A 5,826-nucleotide genomic window follows, 5' to 3' on the forward strand; every position below is an offset into this window, starting at 1 on the left:
CCTGTTGCGTCAGCTTCCCCCCTCGCCTCCGGGTTATGACCAGTGTTCCCTCTAAGCGGAGCTAGTGTGAGCCAGCTCACAGTTTTTTAGTCTCTGGCGGCTCACACATTTTTGGCTTAGCTCAGGAAGGGATGGCTCCAGAGCAGACTAATTTATGCAGTAGCCAAATGGCTCACTCACAACTTTAATGCCAGCAGCTCACAAAGTAGGATTTTTGCTCACAGGACGCCACAGCTTAGAGGAACATTGGTTATGACCAGTGTTCCCTCTGAGCTGAGTTAGTGTGAGCTAGCTCAGTTTTTTAGTCTCGGCTCACACATTTTTGTCTTAGCTCAGGAAGGATGGCTCCCGAGCAGACTAATTTATGCAGGAGCCATATCGCTCGCTCACAGCTTTAAGGCCAGTAGCTCACAAAGTAGAATTTCCGCTTGCAAGACTCCACAGCTTAGAGGGAACATTGGTTATTTATGACTCCTCCTCCCTTCCAAGGAGGGCCGAAACGCATACGAATCCCCTTCCCTCCCGCGCTCCATGTTCCCCCCAAGCTATGGAGCCTTGAGAGCAAAAATTCTACTTTGTGAGCTACTGGCATTAAAGTCGTGAGTGAGCAATTTGGCTCCTGCATAAATTAGTTTGCTCTGGAGCCCTCCTTCCTGAGCTAAGGCAAAAATCTGTGAGCTGGAGGCTAAAAAACGGTGAGCTAGCTCACACTAACTCAGCTTAAAGGGAACACTGCCCCAGAGTGCGTCCGAGTGCATTCCACAGGGTGGGCTCTCGAGACAAAGAAGCATCGCTTCACCCAGCTTCACCCTTCAGTCTCTCCCGTTACATAATCAGCAGAGTCACCCCAAGTAGCCCCCCCCTCCCTGCCGGTATGGCCACACACCCCACCGCCCTCAACTCCTTCGTTCCTCCAGCGTCTCCTGCCAGGGGCGGCTTAAGGCTCACTGGCAGCGTTCCCTCTAAGCTGAGTCTGCGTGAGCCAGCTCACCGTTTCTGAGCCTCCGGCTCACACATTTTCGCCTTCGCTCAGGAAGGGAGGGCCTCCCGAGCAAACTGATTTGTGTAGCAGCCTGATGCCAACAGCTCACCAAGTAGAATTTTGGCTCACGAGACTCCACAGTTTAGAGGGAGCATTGCTCCTGGGCAATGCTCCCTCTAAGCTGTGGAGTCTGGTGAGCAAAAATTCTACTTGGTGAGCTACGGGCATTAAAGTTGTGACTAGCGGGCGATTTGGCTCCTGCATCAATTCGTCGGCTCCGGAGCCCTCCTTCCTGAGCGGAGACAAAAATCTGTGAGCCGGAGGCTCAAAACTGTGAGCTAGCTCACACTAGCTCAAGTCAAGTCAAGTGTATTAGTACGGTCAAGCGACCAGCCAATAGAACGTTTCCAAGAATAATAATAAAATACACAATAAATACATAAGTACCTAGTAAATACATACCACGAATATATATAAAACCCTTTAAACGAATACAGGAGCAATACAATGTATCATGGAAACACACCAATACAACGCTAATTTGTCATCAGATCACTATCTAGCTCAGCTGCAGCTCACACTAGCTCAGTTTAGAGGGAACACTGCGTCACGGGTGCCCTCAGCACTGACCAGTCTTGGTGCCCCCCCCCTCCTTCTTCCCACACCGACCCCAGTCCATTTTCGTTGCTGACCCGTCTGACCAGATAGACAATGCAGGTCGCAGCAATGCAAAAATGCATTCATAGGATCACGCAATTGACTGTGCAAAGAGCTCTTCGCCCTTTCCCCAATTTTGTGGTGCCCCCTTTGGCCCTGGCGCCCTAAGCGCCTGCTTGGTGGGCTTCATGGTGAATCCGCCCCCTGCGCACCCGGAGAACTGGGATCTCCTGGCGCACCCGTCCCTTCTTGGCTTGGCGCGGGGCTCGGCGCTTGCCTACCTGGGAGCCTTTCGCCGACCTCTTGCACGCTGCGCACCCGCCGTCCGCTTGCACGATGCTGTACCGCGAGGCTGGAGGCGGCGGAGGGCGCTTAAATAGGGATTCCGGCGATGACGTCGCGGCCGCCTGTTGCGCCGAGGGGGCCCGCGCGGGACGTGCCCGCTCACACGTCCAATGGAGGCGATGGGGCTCCAGGCGGCGCGCCTCTGACTCGGCGGCGGCTGCACCGTCACCGCACATGCTCAGATTCTCGGGCTGGGGAAGCACGTGGGTGTCCCTCTGGATTTGCTGGGCAGGCGGGTGTGGGGGAAACGGTGCGCGGCACAGGGGGTAGGGGGGGAAGTCCGGCGACAGGAATGTTGTATTTAAGGAACAGAGGCCATTTGCTGGCAGAGCGAGCGGTTGTGTGAAAGTATCAGGTCGATTGCACTCACTTCACCATTCCACTTAAGTTTCTGTCTGCCTGTCATTGGTATTGAAGTGGAATATCGATCACAATTATTAGAAAAACCATCTCAGGCCATCTCAGTATAAGAGGAAGGTGGTCGCTTTCAGGTCTTGCGTCAACTAATAGATCAGTGACTCTTATAAAAAAGTCTTGCGAGGACAGTAGATAATCTATTGTGGTATGCTTGGGGCCCCCCCAGAACGTGAATTGACCTGGGCAGTCTCCCTCTACTGCACCATTAAGAATAAATCCACAGCAATATCAAGGAACCTTGCTAAATTTCTTTTTATTGCATTTGTAAAGCGCAAGCACTTAATACTCCTTATGATGTCTTTTCTCTGTAATGTTTTGGCAACTTGGGATTGCTTTTTTGATCCTGTATGCTGTTTGATGGGTCTTTGACCGTAATAAACAATGTATGTATGTTGCACTCACTTCAGTTCAGTACATCGATTCCCCCTGACTGCATGGCAAGACAGGATGATGCATTTAGGAAGGTCATCCTGATTGATGGCTTGGGGCTGCGTTCATCCTATGGCAGTGATGGCGAACCTTTTAGAGACCGAGTGCCCAAACTGCGACCCAAAACCCACTTATTGATCGCAAAGTGCCAGCACGGCAATTTAACCTGAATACTGAGGTTTTACTTTAGAAAAAAAACATTGTTAAAAAAAAAAAGTGATGCAAACAAAGTAAGGAAAGCAATCCCAAATGCTTTCATTTACTTAAAATTATTTGGCAGAGAATTCGACACTTTAATGATGGTCTGGGCCTGGCTGGGGCGATGGCACGGGTGCCCACAGAGAGGGCTCTGAGTGCCACCTCTGGCACCCGTGCCATAGGTTCGCCACCACTGTCCTATGGGAAGAAGCCTGCTGAGTCCCGTGGACCTTAATGAGACTTGAACTCGGTCAAATCTGCATTTGTCTTTCCCACCGGTGTCCCAGCCTTCTGACTCCATCTTCAAAAAAGCTGTCCACATTTGGTTTTCACACCTCAGCAGTGCTAGCGTACTTTTGCATGTCCACATATGTTTGTCGCCTTCTTGTGGCTGCTGCACATTGCGCCTCTCCACTGCTTTAAAAGAATCTTCTTCAAACAAGCATAGAGAAAGACGGCGTCACAGCAGCACGAAACTGGTTTAAAAATGCAAATGCAGATTCGACCGAAGAGTTAAATTACGCTGTATTTACTTACTTGGTTCATTCCAAAGGGATCCTGTGTGCCCGCAGATGCTTTGAAATAAGCCAAGTGAATGCAGCGTAAGTTAATCACAAGCAAATATACACAGGACCAGTTGGCAGAGGCCACAGAGTTTGTTTTAAAACTGGACAACATGGGATAAAGGAGACAGAAAGAAGGATTTATAACTTACTAATGGCAGCGTTCCGTGCGCCTTGGTGTTTAGTCATGCCGGCCACATGACCACAGAAATGTCTTCGGACAGCGCTGGCTCTTCGGCTTGGAAACGGAGATGAGCACCGCAACCCTAGAGTCGGACTTGACTGGCTTTCGAGCAAGGGAACCTTTACCTTAATGGTTATTTATCTTTACAAGTGAAAAGCAGAAGAGAAGCAAACAGCCTAGATAGAAGTCCGTCTTAAACAACAAAAATTATATAGGAGCAATTGAAGCAGAGTAAAACCAAAAGCATTTCATGAGGATCAGCAGCAGGGGAAGGAAGAGGAACTGCAGGGGTCTTGGGAAGTATCAGTCAAGGACTTTGCATTTCTTGTGCAGAGGCTGAACCTAGGACACTGTATTGCATAAACGGGACTGTATGATGTTCCATCAGCACCTGAAGCCAAGAAGACACTAGAGCAACCGAGGTATGGGCTGTAAATGTCTTTGCTGGTGTAGTCAAACTAGCTTTGCATATAGCGAACAACCCCTCAGTCTCCTCGATGAAGTGACGCAATTAAAATACTTCGCATAGGAGGCTGTAAAAAAAAATCATATCCCATTTGCACAAGCTGAGTGACCTTTTCCAGTTTGGTGTAGTGGTTAAGTGCGCAGACTCTAATCTGGGAGAACCGGGTTTGATTCCCCACTCCTCCACTTGCACCTGCTGATGTGACCTTGGGTCAGTCACAAGCTCTGGCACAGCTGTCCTTGAAAAAGAGCAGTTTGTGTCAGAGCTCTCTCAGCCCCACCCACCTCACAGGGTGTCTGTTGTGGGGAGGGGAAGGGAAAGGCGTTTGTAAGCCGCTCTGTGACTCCAAGTGAAGGGCGGGGTATAAATCCAATCTCTTCTCTTCTTTCAGGGACAGCCATTTATGGGTCACATTGGAAAACCAGATCTAAGCAAAGGAAGCAGCACCTTACTGTTGTGAAATGCTACAAATATCATAAGGCCAGTAAGCTGGCATTCGGTCCTGATGGACTCTTAAATTTGCTCTTTTGTTGTTGTTCAGTCGCACAGTCGAGTCCGACTCTTCGCGACCCCCATGGACCAGATCACGCCAGGCCTTCCGGTCTTCCGCCGTCCTCTGAGGTTTGCTCAATTTCATGTTCGTTGCATCTATGACACTGTCCAACCATCTCATCCTTTGCCGTCCCCGTCTTTTTTGACCTTCAGTCTTTCCCAGCATCAGGGTCTTCTCCAGTGAGTGCTCATGCAGATCTTGCCCCTTCTGAGTTTTGCATATCCAAGAATGTCATGTGGTAGCTAAGAGGATGGGTTGAATGTCGGGGAGACCTCAGGTTCAGCCCCCCCCCCCCTCGGCTGTGAAGTTCAACTAGCTGGCCCTGGCCAATTACTCAGTCTAACCTACTTCACAGGTCTGCTGTGAGGAAAAAATGGAGGAGCAGAAGGGTGGGATAAAAATATAAGAACATAAGAGAAGCCAATGTTGGCTTAGGCCAAAGGCCCATCCACTCCAACACTCGTTCACACAGTGGCCAGAAATAGCAGGTGCCCTCAGGAGGTCCAGCAGTGGGGCCAGGACATTAGAAGCCCTCCCACTTTTGACCCCCCCAAGCACCAAGAAGACAGAGCATCACTTGCCCCAGAGTCCCTATCTATACCTTGTGGCTAATAGCCACTGATGGACCTCTGCTCCATATACTCATCTAATTCCCTCTTATAAGAACAGAAGAGAAGCCAATGTTGGATCAGGCCAAAGGCCCATCCAGTCCAACACTCTGTCACACAGTGGTCAAAAATACCAGGTGCCCTCAGGAGGTCCAGCAGTGGGGCCAGGACACTAAGAGCCCTCCCACTGTTGCCCCCCACAAGGACCAAGAATACAGAGCATCACTTGCCCCAGAGTCCCTATCTATACCTTGTGGCTAATAGCCACTGATGGACCTCTACTCCATATACTCATCTAATTCCCTCTTATAAGAACAGAAGAGAAGCCAATGTTGGATCAGGCCGATGGCCCATCCAGTCCAACACTCTGTCACACAGTGGCCAAAAATACCGGGTGCCACCAGGAGGTCCAGCAGTGGGGCCA

The 5,826-nt window shown here is 50.2% G+C and overlaps 1 protein-coding gene across 1 annotated transcript in view; it reads right to left on the minus strand.

The window, feature by feature from the left end:
• The window catches only part of LOC107115555 (L-lactate dehydrogenase A chain), a 30,635-nt gene extending 28,633 nt beyond the window's left edge, over positions 1 to 2,002 (minus strand). The window contains exon 1 of the mRNA XM_015417293.1: positions 1,921 to 2,002. The gene's annotated coding sequence lies outside the window, so the exon portion shown is untranslated. The remainder of the gene's footprint in view (positions 1 to 1,920) is intronic.
• Positions 2,003 to 5,826: the final 3,824 nt, after the last annotated feature.

Source organism: Gekko japonicus, unplaced genomic scaffold (genome assembly GCF_001447785.1).
Source record: "Gekko japonicus isolate JY-2015 unplaced genomic scaffold, Gekko_japonicus_V1.1 scaffold1827, whole genome shotgun sequence".
Classification (NCBI taxonomy): Eukaryota; Metazoa; Chordata; class Lepidosauria; order Squamata; family Gekkonidae; genus Gekko; species Gekko japonicus.